Source organism: Hemicordylus capensis, chromosome 2 (assembly GCF_027244095.1).
Source record: "Hemicordylus capensis ecotype Gifberg chromosome 2, rHemCap1.1.pri, whole genome shotgun sequence".
In the NCBI taxonomy this organism is placed as follows: Eukaryota; Metazoa; Chordata; class Lepidosauria; order Squamata; family Cordylidae; genus Hemicordylus; species Hemicordylus capensis.
In genome coordinates, this window is record NC_069658.1 from 124,730,026 (window position 1) to 124,749,060 (window position 19,035).

General features: G+C 42.3%; 1 long non-coding RNA gene across 1 annotated transcript in view; it reads right to left on the reverse strand.

Moving 5' to 3' along the window:
* Positions 1 to 863: 863 nt before the first annotated feature.
* LOC128346863 (uncharacterized) overlaps positions 864 to 19,035 on the reverse strand; it is a 52,406-nt gene continuing 34,234 nt past the window's right edge. The window contains exons 2-3 of the long non-coding RNA XR_008317249.1: positions 13,284 to 13,407; positions 864 to 976 (exon numbers count right to left, since the gene is read on the reverse strand). This is a non-coding gene — a long non-coding RNA (uncharacterized LOC128346863). The remainder of the gene's footprint in view (positions 977 to 13,283; positions 13,408 to 19,035) is intronic.

Below are 19,035 nucleotides of genomic sequence, written 5' to 3' on the forward strand. Positions count from 1 at the left end.
TGCCACCCAACCCACTGTTTTGCCCCTCAGGCCCCCTTTCTGCCCCGAATCTGCCCAAAGACATGTACACTGCAGAAATTCTTTAAAAATCAGCCCTTTTCCCAATTCCTTTGGAATCTGGGTGGCAGCAGGTACCCATTGGGGCACTACCACCTGAACCACTCTTCTGCCCCTAAAGCCCCCTTTCTGCCCCCAATCCACCCCAAATAACATCAACATCACACATCAACAACAGCAGAGCTTTGGAAAAAATCAGGCAGATTTCCAAAGGTCATGCACATCCACATGCCCCCCCCCCCGCCCACAATGCAATTGATCTACACACAACAGTGTGAAACAACAATGAAATGCACTCTGCCCCACTGGCCAATGAGGGCAAAATTTACCCTTAAATTTGCTTAAAAGGAATAAGGAGGCAATTGCCAGCAGATCAGCCCATGCTTTCGCTGGCCAATCTGCGGGCTGGAAGGGCTGGAAATTCAAACAGATGTCAAAACTCAAAATGGAGACTGAAGGAGAAAGACTTTTTGCGATTGCAAAATGGAGTTCCAAAACAGCCGAAACAACAAAACATTTTGTATCCAAAACAGGGACGTTTTGGTTTTGGCTACAAAACTTTCTGTTTTGAGCACTGGGTGTTTTGTTTTGGCTACAAAACAGCCGAAATGGCCTGTTTTGTTCACAAAACGTTTTGCATCCGAAACGAAATGCACATCCCTAGTTCAAACAGTCCTTGGTCAATAATAGGTTTTTGAAGATGCTAACACAGTGTTGGTGATTCGGTTATCTTAAAACCTATTCTAGGGTAACTGCATTTGTGAATGTTTTATACATTTCAGAAACTGAAATTATTTTCATTTTACCTGTTCCATGAAGAGTGGCCATTATGGGAATGTTTCAATTCACTGAACTTGGCAAGCAAATGAAACTTCTAAAGGAAATTCCAGCAGTCAAAAGGAATCTTTCTCAGGGATATCTGTGAGGAGGTAAACATGAAGAATCACACACTTGAACCAGGCATCCTAATTGCAGCAAACTGTTTTGAAGAGAACTGACTTGAAAATGTTTCATTAGCCCTCACAAGACCTTTATCAAAAGAGGTAAACACAGGAGTGACTATGTGGAGAGCTGAGAAGAAATCCAGCTACTCGCTGCCCAAACGGGTGGCATGGCTCATTTGTCCCAGCCCCCTTGCCAAGGAGCATGAGGCAAGGGCTCTGCCTGATTGGCTCCTTCTTGGCTGGGGGCGGGGCTTAGGGGCACTAACAGCCGTAGCAGCATCTCCCTTATCAGTCCAGCTCTCACAGACACCCTCCCTCCCTTCCCTTGGATATAGACTGGGCCTGCTGGTCGCCGTATGGGGCCGGGCAGGCATTTTTGGGGTATTTATTTATTTATTATTTAAAATATTTATACCCCACCCCTCCAGTGCACTACTGCTCGACAGGGTATGCACTCGATTGGCCTGGAGGGCATTCCCTTTTTTGCCTGCCTTGGTCTATATCCTTTAGATAGATATTATTTTCTTCATGGTCACTTTATGGCTATGGGGCTGCCTGGAGCCAAGGTGTTTTTGACCGTGTAAACTAGGCCAAGGTGGCCACTTGAGTGGCAGGCCTTTTAGAAACTGCACTGTTGGGGGTGGAGTGCCAATCCCAGTTTAAGTTCTCTTACAGTTGAATTTTAATAAATTTTGGCCCTTATTTACCAAACAAACTTGTGTCTCATGTCTCCTTGGGGTGTGGGTGCAATCACCAGCTTTCAGTATAAAGAGGTCCAGTTATTTTGTAATAAAAAATTGTAGGAACATGTACTCAATGTTAAGCCTCAAATAAAGCTGAAAAGGTATTTCACACAAATTTAAAACTGGACAAAAATTCAAATGTTTTTCTTTATTTTAAAAGATTTTTATGAGGCAGCACAAGGCAGCTCACAAAACAATAAAAACCATGACAACAGCATATTAACAATATAAAAAAATAAACAAGCAACATAAAACCTAAACTAATAGGCAACCAGCAACAGAGACCAACTAACTGACAAATCCCCCCAAACAGAAAATCAACCAAACAAACCATTCAAAAGATTACTGTGATATTCTAGTATGAACAACTTTGTTTCTCAGTTTTGAAATAAACAACAAAACTTTATTTAACTATTTGCATAGCTAAAGAGTCCATGCCATACTTAGAGCGAAATACTAGGAGGTTCTACACACAATTGGTGTGTAGAGCAGGGAGGGCTTTGGAAGGGGCAAGCCTGCTCTCCCCACACAAAAGCAGCAGTTGAGCCCTGGGCTGTTGGATCAGCTGTCGGTTATCATGTGGGCTGTTGGATCAGCCGCCCACATGATAACCGTCTCTATCACAGAGCTGGTTGGGGCTGTGTGGATCGGGGGGGCACCCATCCCCCGGAAGTCCCAGAATGCCTCCTGCAAATGCGCAGGACATTCTGGAGAGACCCTTGAGACTGGGATGCTTGTTGTAGCCTAACAGTTGGGGGTCTCCTCGCAAGTTGCCACGGAGCCGCACCATGGTGACTCACGGTTGGGAAAACAGGATTAGTGGAGCACTTGCTCCACTAACCCTGTTTAAGGGGAGGGCTACTTTGGTGGGCCAGCTGCTGCTGAACCACCAGTGATGTGCTCCCAACAAGCAATTTTTATTTTTTTTAGATTTTCCTTTTGAAATCTGAATTCAAGATTGGAATCTTAACTAAAATTTTAAATTAAAAATCTTAAACTTTTAAAACCTTGTTGATTAATTTTAAGGTAATAATGTTAACAATTTGCTAAACAATAATATTGCACCATGTGTTATTAAAATCTTCAAATTCAGTACTATACATGACTGGAAATGATGAAAGACAATGAAGCAAGGGAGTGAGTGCACATTCAAATTGTTGCAAGCACATTCAAGCCAGAAAATTTGCTTGAGATTTTCTCCCCCAAAATCCATTCATTCCAACTCTGATTACATTTTAAATTGAATGAATTAAGTGCAACCTTATTTATCCCTGGTAGTTGTGAAAAGGATATATTTACATAACGTTACCTAAATATGGAGAAAGGTAATAACTGAGACGTTCAGATAATGAAGTCTGTATACTGCAGAGAAAATCAGTTTTCTACAGTGCACTCTTCATCTCAGTTCTGTGCATAATTAGCTAATCATAATCTAATCATAATTGGCTGTCATGTCCTGCTAACTCTGTTCATTTTGATGTGTGTGCTGTGTTACATGATCCAGTTCAAGCCCTGCATGGGGAAAAAAGCAAAAAGGTATTTCTGCAGAGGTTATTTAGGAATATGTGGCTTTACTGTACATTTCCTACAATACTGTGTCTTTAAAAGGATGATCATGTTCAGTTCATATGAGGATGTCTTATCTTTATTCTGCTTTCTAGAGAAGAAGTGAGCCTTCTCATAGTGGAAAGAGACCACTTGGAAATTGTGGGCTGGGCCTTGTTCTTACAGTATTCACTTCTTACTAAAAACACATTAGAATATTTGTTGTTGTTGTTATTATTTCTTGTTTACACAGTCAGACAGGTGTTATTGACTGGTTTGTTTTATCCAGACATCGAGTCCTTCCCAAGGACCTGGGATGGCTGAATTTTATTGTCAATTGTTATAGATATCGTCGCAGAATATAGGCTGTTCCCAGTAAAGCTGCTTTTTGTAATTGGCTAATGGTGATTTCTGTGACCCCTATGGTGTTGAGGTGCTCTTCAAGGTCTTTGGGAACTGCACCCAGGGCGCCAATTACCACTGGGATTAGTTTGGTCTTTTTCTGCCACAGCCTTTCCATTTCAATTTGTAGATCTTGGTATTTGGTGATTTTTTCTATTTCTTTTTCTTCTATTCTGCTATCCCCTGGTATTGTTATGTTGATTATTTTCACTTGTTTTTCTTTCTTCTCAACTACAGTTATATTTGGTGTATTGTGCGGCAGATGTTTGTCTGTTTGTAGTTGGAAGTCCCATAATATTTTTACATCTTCATTTTCTTCAACTTTTCCGATTTTATGGTCCCACCAAATTTTGGCTACAGGTAGCTTGTATTTTTTGCAGATGTTCCAGTGTATCATCCCTGCTACGTTGTCATGCCTTTGTTTGTAGTCAGTCTGTGCGATCTTTTTACAACAGCTGATTAGGTGGTCCATGGTTTCATCTGCTTCTTTACAAAGGCGGCACTTGCTGTTTGTGGTGGATTTTTTGACTTTTGCTCTTATTGCATTTGTTCTTAGTGCCTGTTCTTGTGCAGCCAGTATTAAACCCTCTGTTTTTTTCTTCAAGTTGCCATTCTTAAGCCATTGCCAGGTCTTGGTGATGTCTGATTTTCCACTTATATTGTGCAAATATTGACCATGCAGTGGCTTATTTTTCCATTTTTCTGCTTGGTTCTTGACTTGTTCTTTCTTGTAGGCCTGCTTTGTTTCACTGGTGTTGAATAGTTTCTCGTTCTTGACCACTTTAAGTGCATCTTCTTCACTGTCCCTTATATATTCTTCAAGGCCTCTTTTCTCCTCCTCTACTGTTTGATGGACTTGCAGCATTCCTCTTCCACCTGAGCTGTGAGGGAGGTAGAGCCTATCTACATCACTGCGGGGGTGCAGAGCATGGTTGATGGTCATGATTTTCCTGGTCTTACGATCTAGCGTCTCTAGCTCTGCCTGGGTCAAGTCTATTATTCCTGCAGTGTATCTGATAACAGGTATAGCTCAGGTGTTTATGGCTTGTATGGTGTTCCCACCATTGAGTTTGGACTTGAGGATTTTTCTAACTCTCCTGATGTATTCACTTCCCATTTTTCTTTTAACTTCAGTGTGTGCAATGTTATCAGCCTGGAGAATGCCCAAGTATTTGTAAGGTTCTTTCTCTTCCAGGTTCTTGATCTTGCTTCCATTGGGCAGTTCTATTCCTTCTGTTTTTCTTATTTTTCCTCTTTTCATTATTAATGCAGCACACTTGTCTAGTCCAAACTCCATTGCTATATCGCTACTGAATATACGGACAGTGTTTAGCAGTGATTCGATTTTTGACTGGGACTTTCCATACAACTTCAGATCGTCCATGTACAGCAGATGGTTGATTTGACTGGATGTTTTAGATGTTTGGTATCCGAGGCCTGTTTTGTTTAGTATTTGTGAAAGTGGGGTCATGGCGATTACAAACAACAGAGGGGATAGTGAGTCCCCTTGGAAAATGCCTCTTCTAATGCTAACCTGTCCAAGTGCCTTGCCATTGATTGTTAACTGTGTACTCCACATGCTCATTGCTTTTTAAAATAAATATCTGAATGTTTTTGCTGACACCAGTTGTTTCTAAACATTTTAGTATCCATGTGTGAGGCAATGAATCGAAGGCTTTCTTGTAGTCAATCCATGCAACACTTAGATTTGTTTTTCTTCTCTTGCAGTTTTCTAAAATCATTTTGTCAATCAGCAGCTGGTCTTTTGTGCCTCTGGTGTTCGGGCAATTTCCTTTCTGTTCAACTGGAAGCTGTTTGTTAGTTAATAAGTGTTGCATCACTTCATTTGCTATTATTCCAGTTAATAATTTGAACATGGTTGGCAGGCAGGTTATCGGTCTATAATTACTTGGAACTGCACCTTTTGCTGGGTCTTTCATGATGAGATGAGTTTTCCCAATTTTTAGCCATTGTTCAATATCACCGCCTTTCATAATGTGATTGAACTGTTTTGATAGTTGTTTATGAAGGCTTGTTAGGTGTTTAAGCCAGAAGCCCTGCAGTTCATCGTCGCCTGTCGCAGTCCAATTTTTAATTTTCTTTGCTCTTTCACTTATTAATTCAGGTGTTATTATTAGATCTTGCATTTGTTGCTTACATTTTTTGACCTCTTTCATCCAGCCTGCTTTTTTATTATAATCTATTGGATTGTCCCATAATTCCTGCCAGAATTGCACTGTTTCTTCTTTATTTGGTGTTTCTACATTTCTTGCAGTTTCTCCTTCTACGCTTTGGTAGAAACGTCTCTGATTCTACTGGAATTGGAGATTCTGCCTGTGTTGTGTAATTCTGGCTTCATATCTGCTAATCTTCTTTGACACTGCTGTTATTTGCTGCTTTATTATTTCCAGGACTTCCCTAATTTTTATTATTATTATTATTATTATTATTATTATTATTATTATTATTATTTCGATTTCTATACTGCCCTTCCAAAAATAGCTCAGGGCGGTTTACACAGAGAAATAATAAATAAATAAAATGGCTCCCTGTCCCCAAAGGGCTCACATTCTAAAACGAAACATAAGATAGACACCAGCAACAGTCACTGGAGGTACTGTGCTGGGGGTGGATACGGCCAGTTACTCTCCCCCTGCTAAATAAAGAGAATCACCATGGTAAAAGGTGCCTCTTTGCCCAGTTAGCAGGGGCCTATTTACCAAGGACATTCCCTATTTTCTCAACTCCCTTCTTGGTAAATCTCTGTCCCAGTTTTTGCCTCTTGGGATGCCTTGTAGAGTATTTGTCATGTGAGTTGCAAGAGTTGTCATTCTTCAGGATTCTGCTCCCTCCCCAAAGTCTCTAGAAATAAAAACGGGTGGGTGGATGGATACATCTGTCTCTCATGCATCTGCATTTCAATGGGTGCACAACACTAAGGCACCATGCAATGCAAAGAAGATAATGGGTGGAATCTAATATTCAGCCGCGTGTAATAGTGGTTGTAGACAGGGTCGTAGCAAGGTTGAAGTGGGCCCAGAGACAAGATTTAAAAATCCCCCCCCCCTCAAAATCCTCATGGCTCTTTAAATGTTCAGCTCTCATGGTGGTGGGGGGAGCAGCATGCTTTATACATGGTGGGAAGTAGGAATGTGCACGGACTGGTTCGGAGGCCATTCTAAAGGCCTCCAGACCGGTCCGGTCACGGGGTGGTTTTGGTTCGGGTGGGGAGTTTGGGGGGTTCCATCAAGGGCGGGGGGGGGCTTTACTTACCCCTCCCGCGCTTTCCACATGCTGGAGCTGTAATTATTCTAATAATCACTCCTCCGTTGGCAGCTCCTCCGATGGCTCCTCCAGTTAAAAAAATGGCCGCCCCCTTGTAGCCCCGGCCCCCTGCTGCTGCCGCCCCCTTGAAACCCCCTCCCGCCCCCTTAAATCTCGCCCCGGGCCCCGATCGATAACTTCAGAGGCGAGCGGGCGGGCGGCGGGGAGATATCCTCCCGCCCCCTTCCCTGCCGGGCTCAGGCTGCAAATGACTTTAGGAAGGCTTCTGCACGCGCAGAAGCCTTCCTAAAGTCATTTGCAGCCTGAGCCCGGCAGGGAAGGGGGCGGGAGGATATCTCCCCGCCGCCCGCCCGCTCGCCTCTGAAGTTATCGATCGGGGCCCGGGGCGAGATTTAAGGGGGCGGGAGGGGGTTTCAAGGGGGCGGCAGCAGCAGGGGGCCGGGGCTACAAGGGGGCGGCCATTTTTTTAACTGGAGGAGCCATCGGAGGAGCTGCCAACGGAGGAGTGATTATTAGAATAATTACAGCTCCAGCATGTGGAAAGCGCGGGAGGGGTAAGTAAAGCCCCCCCCGCCCTTGATGGAACCCCCCACCCCAGTGCCGGACCGCAGCTCTGCGGTTCCGTGCACACCCCTAGTGGGAAGGGCGATGGTCTCCCTCCCCTTCTACCCCGCTGAAGGCTGCTTAAGGCATTGCAGGGGAATGCCTACTCCACCTCTAAACCTTCCTTAGCAGATGCTCCTCGATTCTCCAGCTACCTGCAGGGAAGGAGGTCCCACAAACTTCACTATCCAGGGCGGTGGGGGGCAGTTCTCAGTGTTTCAGAGAAAGGAGAGCAAGAGGAAATGTCTCATGTTTTTTCTTCCTCTCTGAAGATGATTTGATGGGAGCCAAAAGCAATGAAGGCACTGGGGAAAATATTCTACAGAGAGACTGAAAAAGCTGCAGTGTAAAGAAAGAGAGCAGAAAACAAACTGAATAATTGGATGGGAACAAAACAAGCCACGAGGAGGAGAGAAAAAAGAGTTTTTGCTGGTCAGTAAACCTGCAAGCAGCTGCTGGGATAAGGTCATTGTTGTAAAAATAAACTAATTTGAAGCATTTTAAACTAATCCAAGTCAGTCTGAGGGGAAGAGGGGCACAGAGATGGGGTGGTGGAAAGCGAGGGAGAGAAATGACTTTAAACATCCCCCACCATCCTCCCCAACCCCCGTTTCAGCCTTCTATTGCAAACACACCAACACGAGCAGGCAGAAAGTTTTAAGCACAACCCCCCCCCCCCGCATCTTCTTCAGACTGCTCACCTCCTCTTTGCCTCCTCCCTCCCTCCCCACCATTCAGACGCATCTGTGAGCAAGGTGGGAGCAGTGGCTGCCTGGATAAACTGGGTGGGGTGGGCACAGCAAACACAGCTTGATCCCTGCACACAGCAGGGACAAGAGCCGGACAAAAAGCATTGCTTCAGGGCAGGCTTCCCCTTCCCCCACCACCAGCCCCGTTAATGCTACCGCCCGTGGCGGCCCTCCCCGCACACCTACTCAGTGGCAGTGGCGGAGGAGCTAACCTAATGAGGATGGCAGAGGCTCCATGTCTTCTCTCTGTGTCGTGTTGTCTCTCTCTTTCTGAGTCTGTCTCTCGACTCAGTCAGCAGTCTCCCAATCCCTCCCTCCCTCCCTAAGGAACAGCACAGTCAGAGAGGCCTTGGGGGATGGACGGTCACGATGGGATAGGCAGGAGGCGGGCTGTGCTTCACACACTGGCTGGCTGGCACGCTTTGAGTGCGATGATCTTTCTCACTCCTGCTGCTGGCATATTCAAAAGCAAAGATCATGTGCTTTTCTGCCTCTCACGTGCAGCGCCCACCCAGCCAATGAGGAGGGGGAAGGTCAGCAGGAGGAGGAGCCACAGGTGTGGTAATGAAGCAAAAGAGGGTGTGGGGAAAGGAGGAGGAAGGGAGGAAGAGAGAATATGGTGTGTGGTCCCCGCAGCGAGGATTTTTTGGGAACAAAAAAATATCATTTCCCCCCCTGGAAGAACTAATGAATGAACCCCGGGCAGGGGAGTCATGTGACTTGTCTCTGGAAGGCCCCTCAAGGCAGCAGGGCCCCGAGACAACTGCCTCCCCTTTCCCGATTATAATTATGCCCCTGCTTGTGGGGCTTACGCAGAAATCCTTGGTATGAGAATTGGCTGTTACAAATGTATCCCTATTTTCATCTGAGAAATGTTCGAAGGTATGGGCTTGGATCTTCTGTTTTGGTAACGGAGAATAGTGTGCTCTGCATGCACTTTATTATCTTATTTCCATTTGTGGTGTGCTTAGCATCATACACCACACTCACCCACCCCAAGCTGCTTGGCCATGCCCCTGCACATGAATGAACATGAACCGGCATGTTCATTTTCATCAGTGAAATGTTGGAGGAGGATATGCTAAACACAGCCACACTTACTTGAACTGATTTGGAGGGTTTCGTTTGGTTTGGTGGGTCACAAGTTGTGCAGGATGGATGTGAACAACCCATTCAGGAGTTGGGATTGTTTTTCTTCCTTGTGGAGACATCCATATGCTTCCTCTTTCCTCACTTCAACTAATTTCTCCAGGCTGCTTTTCATGAAGTGTTTTTCTACTTAACTATGGATACCCACGTACAAAATAATTGGGCTGTCCATTCAATATGAAGGGTACACGCGTAAATGTTTCACCATATTCCACTTTAAAATATATAGCTACCAGCTCTCTACTCAGCTCATATCCATGGGCACTTCATGAGGAATTGCACTAAAGCATACATCCATGCAGCCTACATAATTTTCAGGGAACATGTGTACAGTATATTTAAAACTTGCTACCTGAATACAAAAAGGGGAGAAAATGTCCCTTGAAAAGAGATGCTTACCAAGAACAGTACATAAAATAAAGCATTATTATGGCTTGCTAAACTGAATTAAGGGTTCATGTGAACATAGTCATCAGGTTAATTGATCTGTGCAAAAGATTCTTGCCTGCTACTGAGATAATATATTGCACTTGTGAAGTTGAAGCTTCACTGTGGTCATTACATGCATCACCCTGGGAGAAGGGAGGGAAAGAGGCAGTCAGGTGGACAGACAAACAGAGAGGGAAGACAGAGGAGGTGGCATGATGTATGTGTGTGTGTGTGTGTGTGTGTGTGTGTGTGTGTGTGTGTGTGTGTGTGAGAGAGAGAGAGAGAGAGAGAGAGAGAGATGGCTTCCAAGAGAAACTGGCAGTACACATGTGCAAAAGAAAGACAGTTGATGGCATGTGGAAGACAGAAAGGGACAGAAGTTGTGGGGCGGGGAAGAATGAGATGGGCTATATTCAGGAGGACATGAATTGAGGTGGGGGGAATCTCCCACAGTCTGCGCATTCGATAAGATGGGGAAGGGGGATGTGTTGACATTTACCAGCCAAAACATTGTCCGCAGGCCTCTAGTACATTCTCTATCCCCCTCTTGCAAATTATATTTCTCTTTCTTTGCCTACATAACCAATTCTCTTTCCCTTTGTCAGTCCATTACAGTTATATGCTTCCCTCCGGAATATCTGTGCATAGCTTTTGAATGGTGGCCAACTCACAAAGCTGCTCAGCATGTGTACAATAAATATTCTTTCACTGATTCCAAAGGCAAGGTATCTTGGCTTTAGTTCTGGAACCTACTTATTTTATTGGATTACTCCATTATGTACTAGGCCTGTACATTAGAATGACGTATCATGACAATTCTAACACGGTTTACCCGATATGATTTAGATAGTAATCCCAAAGCATCGCATAGATACAATGCTGCAGTAATCTCTCAGGATATTTTATTTTTAAAAGGAAAATATAATTCCAAGTCAGATAAATAAAGACCCTTTGGGGCACATACATTATTTAATAAGATTTTTTTAAAAAGGGCAAATACACATCGAATATGGCACTATAGGTTTTAAGTGATTCAACCATCATTTTGTCAACATGAATTCTGACTAGCTAGAATAAAGCTAGGGACATACAGTTATTATGTGGTAAAAGGCAGCAATGAAATGGTGACAGCTGGTAATTCCTGTTATTATAAATGTGCTTTGCACTTGGTCTAGCTAAAGAGAATACACAACAACTTGGGACTTGCCTGATTTGCCTCAGTCATGAACTCATTAGGTTGCCTTAGGCAAAATATTCCCTCAGCTTCAGCTGCAGTAAGGACCTACTTACTGTAAAGGGTCATTGTAAAGATTACATAAAGATTATATATATGAGTTACAATACAAATGCTAGCATTATTGTGATGTCTGTTAACTAGTGAGATGTGGAAACCACTGTATGAATTCCACTAGTAATTCAGTTCTCTTTGCTTTCTAGTGACAGATCGGATAATGTGTTCTACCAATTGAACTTCAGCTCCTTCCATTTTCTGTTTTTCATCTGTTTAATGAAGTTCATGTATCATGTGTATGTGGTAATGATTACAATGCTTCATGGCTTATGTGGTGTTTTAACTGTATAATCACTTATTATGTATCTCATCATAGGGCTATAGTCTCAAAGAAATTTAAATTGGTCTTAAAGAAGTCATTAAAGCGAACTAGAAAAGAAATACAGGTGGCCCATATCACCTCCAGTTTCAGAAACCACTGTTTTGTGTATCTACAGACGGGTCTAAGAGACCCGGTTTCTTTATCCATGATGTGAAAATAGGCTAAAATTTGCCTGTTCACAGTTGCAGATTGGCTAGAAATGACCTCCTGTGTCATTTCCGGCCAGGAACTATTTTAAGCCTCTTTCTTTCAAAAACAACTTTTTTGCCAAAAAATTCAGTTGATTTTGGGGTTTTCTGGAACCCTGAAGCCAAGGAAGGCAAGGTACTTCACATTCCTACTCTTATTTCTTTCCCCTTCCCACTTTTTAGGAATTTTTTTTCTGTTTGGAACCTAACCCACCAGTTCTCATAGAGATAAGCTTTCATTATTCACGGTTTCGTTATCCACAGAAATTGGCAGGAATGGAACCCCAACAAATAATGAGGGCCGCCTGTATCCACAATTTGAAATTGGTCTTCTGCTAAAGAGGTTGTTGTAGGCACTGAAATTTGCAAGAAGGGATTAAATATGGAAATAATCTTAGTCATTCATTCATTCATTCATTCAGCATGTTTTATATCACCCAATATATACATCTCTGGGCAGTTTATACTTTAAGACCAATTTAAAACAACCAACAATAATAAAACATTAAAATGATTAACCTATTTAAAATTGCAATATAAAATCTAAAACCTTAACTAAAAGGCCTGATTAAAAAGGCATGTCTTCAGCGGCTTCTTAAAATCCAGCAGAGATGAGGAGGATCTAGTTTTATTTGGGAGAGTCATCCAGAGTCCTGGGGCAGCCCTAGAGAAGAGTCCTGGGGCAGCCTCCAATTCCAGGTTGCCACCAAACGTGCTAGTGGCAATCCCAACCAGACCTCCCCTGATGATCTTAGTAGGCAGCAGGGTTCATGAAGAAGAATATGTTCTCTTAAGTACCCTGGACCTAAGTTGCTTCAGGACTTTGTAGGTAATAACGATCACTTTGTATTTGTACAAAGCTATTATAAGAATGCAGAATAGTCATTTTGCCAAAGAACACTAGAACACTGGATGAACATGCTCATGAACTGATGAAAGCAATGTGAATTTTGATACATCTGCCTCTAATTTCAGATCACTTATTCTAATTTGATGGAACCACACATTTCCCCAGAATGAATATCTATGGAAACCTTATCACTACCAATAGGACTGGGAAGGCATTGTTTCTGATAAAACACAATACATAATCCAGTGGAATGTAATACTGGCAGTGCCCATTCTGCATTAATTAATTAAAGCGGTTTATGACCTGCATATCCCCTCAAAGAAGTGACCAAAGTGGCTTATATAAAGATAATATCATTAAGAAAACACAATAAAATTGTTATAAGCAGCAGAAAAATAACACTGCATTATAATTAAAATCAAATTAAGGCAGGAGATAACAAAACAACATAACCAGTTAATCAAGACCCTTGTTGAAATAAAACTTCTTTTAAAAAGATGACTAGACATCATCAAAGAAGAAGAAGGTCAAATTTCCCATGGCAGAGAGTTCCATAGGATGGGTAACACAACTGAGAAGACTCTTCTGCAGTATGCTAGCCCCTGGAACATGTGACGTGATGTTCCCACTTGAGGCAGGTTGGCTGTGTTGGAATTTATTGTGTAACTAAACATTGACTCTCTTCTTGTCCAAGGCATACTTAACTCTCTATGTATGCATACGTACCTCTGTATGTATCTATGTTGGGTTCTTGGGGTAGAGTCAGTCTTTAGTTCTGTTGATTGGTTGTTTTGGCAGTTCCGTTGGTTTTGCTTTTCCTCTCTTGCAGAGGTGACTGTTATCTTGTTAGCTATTGTTAAGAAATAATAAATAATTAAGGTGTTTATTCTGCAACTAAAGTTAAGCCTCTTGTTTAATTTCTATAAATCAAGGAATCACTCTGCAACACTAGGTTATGGGACCAGTTTTGTGTATGTGTGTATCAACAATCTCAGAGGCAATGAGGAGTGTTGTAGGCAAGAGAGGAGAACAAGATGATTACTTTTGAATCTGTAGGAAGTAACCTAGAAAATGGTTGTTCAGAGTCAAGATGTTGCTAAATACACTTGGACTATCTTATGTTCTTGAGGACCGGAGACCAACAGAGAATGAAAGGAAACAAGAATGGGATTCTGCATATAAACAAGCCATGGGACACATAGCTCTGACTATAAGTGATCATTTAATTTACCATATAGAAGATAAAATTACAGCAAAATAAATTGGGAGAAGGTCTTTTAACAAAGAACAATGAATATCCAAGTTTTTCTTAAGCTGCAGTTATGCAACAGAAGATTCAAAGTGGGAGAGAGTATGCAAGAGCACATATGGTCTTTTCTTTCTTTCTTTCTTTTAATACTGAGAGAATTGGAGCTGCAAGAGATAAATATGCCCAAACCAGCAAAAACAGGATTTTCCTAAATACTTTGCCTAAAAATAAGAGAATATCGTTAACTTTCTGCAAATTAAAGAGAATGTAACTTTATGTCCAGAATGTCCAGAAGCTTACTATATGGCAAGCTTTCAAAACAGTCTCATGAGCGTGAAGATAACCACAACGCTTGTATGTAGAGTTCTTTACAGAAGGGATCATTACTCTGTTTTCAAAGGAGTAGTGAAAGGTATGCTGAGGGGTGATGAATTGTTTGAAATAGATTGGGAAAAGAAACAAGCTAAAGTTGCAAATGTGTGTGTACACAAATATTGCATGAGCTTATGGCACTGCAGATTTGGACATTGAAGCAATGAATGCATTTCAAAATTAGTAAAAGAACAATTGGCAACAAACCTAAAAGTTAAACCATACAAATCTGAAGTCAAATGCATTGGATGCATTAAAGCAAATGCAACACAGGGCACATATGCATCACCCACAGAAAGGCAATCGAATGAGGTCTTGGATTTAATTCACAGTGATGTTTGTGCGCCCTTCCCAATAAAACACCAGGAAATAATATTTATTTTCTGACTGCATGGATGATTTTTCTCATTATGTTTACACTTATCTACTCAAAGAGAAAAAATGAAGTATTGCTAAAACTTAAAGAATATGTGACTTGAATAAGCAACAGGTTTGGAAGACTTTGCTCACTGACAATGGTGGGGAATATACAGGGAGAGATACTGAGTAATACCTAAAGAAACAAAGAATTAAGCATAAGAGAACAATACCTTATACTCCAGAAGTAAATGGGGTGGCAGAGAGAAAGAACAGAACCCTGATTGAAATGTCCAGATGTCTGATCCTTGATTCAGGTCTGGAAAATAAATACTGAGGAGAAGCTGTAATGACTGCAACTTATTTGCAGAATAGACTAGCCACTAAAACTAAAGGAGGCTATTCACACAGGAGCGTGCAAAACTGGGCTAAGGCAGCCCAGCCTGGTTTTGCACACTTGTGTGAACCACCGGGATTGTGCCTGATCTGGTGGCTACACAGCAGCAAACCCGTCTATGTAGCCTCCTTCTAAAATGAGGTTAAGGGAGCGAGCACTCCCTTAACTTCATTTTGTTGATCGTGTGTCAGCTGTGGCTGCTTGCATCCACAGCAGGCACACTTGGGGGGGAGGGGGGTCCCAGTAATGCACCACACACTCACACAGTGCATTATTTGGGCACATCCTGGCACTCTGACCCCTGGAGCTGCCGGCGAGCCGCAGGTGAGCTGCTGCTCATCTGTTCAGGCGATCTGCCCACCCAGGAACAACCAGGAGATCATCTGCAGGGAGGGTAAGTGAAACCAGCTCTCCCTGCAGACCTCCACAGAGCTCTTCTCCTTGATCGTGAGAAGAGCTCCAAGGATAGACACCTTTTGAATTGTGGAATGGGACAAAACCTAACTTGAAGCATATTAGAGTGTTTGGATGTAAGGTGTATGCATATGTTCCTAAAGAACAAAGAGGAAAATTAGATTGCAGAAGTGAAGAAGGGATATCCATAGGAAATGAACAGGGTAGCAAAAGCCACAAAATACTTGACCCTATCTCAGAAACTGTTCAACTGTGTAGTGTTGCATATTTTGATGAGAGACCAAGGCCAAATGCCAATGCAATATCTAACTGTGACTTATCTAATTCCAATAAGTGAGGCTAAGCAGCCACCACAAGAAAATGCGAAATAATACACTACGATATAGTAAAGATATCTAATTGAGAAGGGGAGACTAAGATGGAACCAGATGCTTAAGTAGACATAATAAAGGGGTCCTGCCTAAAAGATTAACTTTGGCAGTAAGAGAAGAAAAAATACTGGAACATATGAACTGGCATAAAATTGAAGGAATGCCTGATTCAGAAATAGATAAATGGCTACAAGAAGCAAAGGATCACTCCATAAGAACAAAACTAGGCTCTTGTAGAGCTACCTGAATTGCTGCATCAAGAAGAATGGAAATACATCATCTGGATGTTAAGACAGCATTTCTATATGATGACATTAAAGAATAAAGAGGACATATATATGAAACAACCATTAGGTTTTGAAGAACCAGAAAAAGAAGCACTGGTCTGTAATCTGGCCAGAGCATGGAGTCTATATAATTAATTCTCTTGGCCGGCCATGTGTGGATATGTGGCAAGGCTTTTGAGGTGGAACTCTTGCAACACGCTGTGAGAGTTCCTGGCATTGGGTGAGAGGACGTTGGAGGATGATGGCCGGGCCCAGCCATGAAGGGGAGGTGGTGGCAGTGGGGCCTGGCCATGGTAATGGTGGTGGCCCAGCCACAGTGAGGTGGCGGGCCCGACCACAGTGAGGAGGAGGAGGAGGCAGTGGCCCCACCGCTAGCAAGGACCGCCAGGAAGAGGAAGAGGGTGGTTGAGATGAGCCTGGCTGGGCAGGCAGTGAAGCCGCGCCTGGAGACCGGGGCAGAAGGTGTGAGGGAAGGGGGATCCACCGGCCCCAAAGAGCGCACAAGTGCTCTGTTTGAGGTCAGCTAGTGAAAAATTAAACCAACTACTTCGAAGAGAAATTTGACTTTTATTAGAGAATGTTTAGCATATGATTTACAAAAGCAATGCAGCAGTGAATAAAATTTCCCGATAAACTACAGCTGCATACAAAAGAATGTGTGGTTGCAATAGCAGAGAGAGATCATGCTGAATTAGTGAAGAATTTAAATAAAGAATTGGAAATTAAAGATCTGGGAGAGATCTCCTGTTATGTTAGAATTCAAATTAAAAAGATGGACGTTTTACCTTGAATCAAAAACAAAAAACGGTGGACTTAGTAGTTTGTCTTGGCTTGGCAGAAACAAATAGAAGTGGGGTTTCTAAAGGAGAAATAATGCAGTGAACTACTAGAAAAAATTACAAATACAGAATGGGAAGTAGGAAAATGTTATATATATCAACTCTTTCATTACCAGATATTGCAGCAGCAGTTGGGATATTGCGCAGAAGAGAGAATGCACCAAAAAGAAAGACTGAACTGCAATTAACAAGAACAACAATTTATATACCTGTTTGACATCGAACCTGTTTGCACATTCCAAGGGCTGCACAACTTTGGTCCTCCTGCAGATGCTGGACTACAGTTCACATCATACCTGACTATTGGTCACTGTGCCTTGGGGTGATGGGAACTGAAGTCCAAAAACAGATGGAGGGCCAAAGTTGTCCAGCCCTGGCATTTGGCACATCTAACTTCTCCTTTTAATTTCAATGGGACTTTCTTGAGTAATTTTAATCAGGATGTCAGCCACTGGATGCCCAGCATCTCAAACATGGGGAAGAGTGGAGAAGGAGCCATTTAGGAGAACATTGGTGTGAGGGCAGAGCTTGCCAGCATCCTTCTCTTGGCTCTCAAAGTGTGTACAATGTGAAAAGGGCTTATTACTCATTTCATTTCCTCCCCCACATGAGTTTCTGCCCACTTGTATTGACTATGATCTTTGGCTTCTGAGATAATGCCTATAATCCACTATTGATTTCTGCCACTAGAAGAACTTGACATGACAGCAGGTCATGCAAACAAAGAATTTAAACATTTTGTTTTGGATTCTGAACTATGCAGCCCGCGAGTTACATGGTGAAAATAGCTTTTGCAAATAATTTACGGCAGTGAAAATAAATCACAATGGTTGTTTTTGTTTAATAACATTGGCATATGCTTCCCGGTGTATTCTTTTTGTTATAGGTTTATTTGAGTTCCACATTTATTTGTTTTATGTAGCTTTTACTACTAGGACTATTTATAAATCTGAACATTTAACATGGCCACAATGGTATCTGTACAGTTCTCATTCCAGTAGACACCTACCCCTGTACTACATCCTTTTTTTGCACAGAAGTCTATGTAGCATAACTCATTTAGGTCCGGCGTGTTCTTAGAGCCATATAAATGACATGTGAAATGATGGAACATCTACTGTCTGATGATACATCTACTGCCTCTCCAAGTTGTGCAAATGCCATCTGAAATTCTGTGCTAGACTGTGCAAGTCTAAGTGCAGAATGTTCGCCATGATCAGCAAGGCCACTGACCGTGTAACAGCCAGTGAAGGCATGTAATCCAGAAAGTGCATTGCATACACCATGCCCTATAGCACAAGCACTTTCTCTAATGCTAATGTACCTTGACCATTGCAATCCATGCTTCTGAAACATATGTGCACATACATGACACCAAGCAACACTTAGGACCATCACATCTGTATCCTCACAGACAATAATGATTGCCTTGTAGACTTCCTGGGCCACATGTCGGGCATGTAGCAACAATCTTGTGTCTCCTGATTCATTATCGGATAGAAGTTCTGTGACTTCTTCAACATCATGTTGAGTAATCTTGTAGCACAAGTCCTCTTATGCAGTCAATAAGATTTTACCCTGGAGCTTCAACTTGTATTTTTTTTCTGCTTCAGTTCTTCACACAATGGTTTATTAGTTGAACATAGAAACAATTTTTGCCCTTGCTTTATCTTGGGGCCTCTTGCTATGTTCTTCTACAGTGGTACATCATTGTAGCCTCTCTAATCCCTTTCTGCATTTTTGAATGACATATTCCAGTATACATCACAACAGAAGTGGACAGGAGCTGCTGAGTGTCTGGGAGGCGCTCCCAAGCTCCCGCTCCCCCTGGCCAGGGCTTCCACCACATCTGCCACTGGCCACCTCCTCCTGCCTCCACCACCCACCTCCTTTGAGTAGCTAATGACTAACTAAAGTAACTTTAATTGAAAACTTTGCAGTTTCCTATAATTTTCTAGAGAAATGCTGTGTTGAGTGCTTTCTGCAGATTAATGCTTTCAAAATACTAATAAAATAATAATAATATTGCCATGGAAAAACTTAATTTCATTTTTAGTTGTTAGTCTTTTACTTCAGATGGAAAAATTAGAAAATGTTAGATTAGTACAGTTGTTTGGCCACCATACAGTCACTGTTGCTTATTATGCATTTTAAAGCATTTTTTTAACACAATAAGCTGGTTTTTGGGGGGT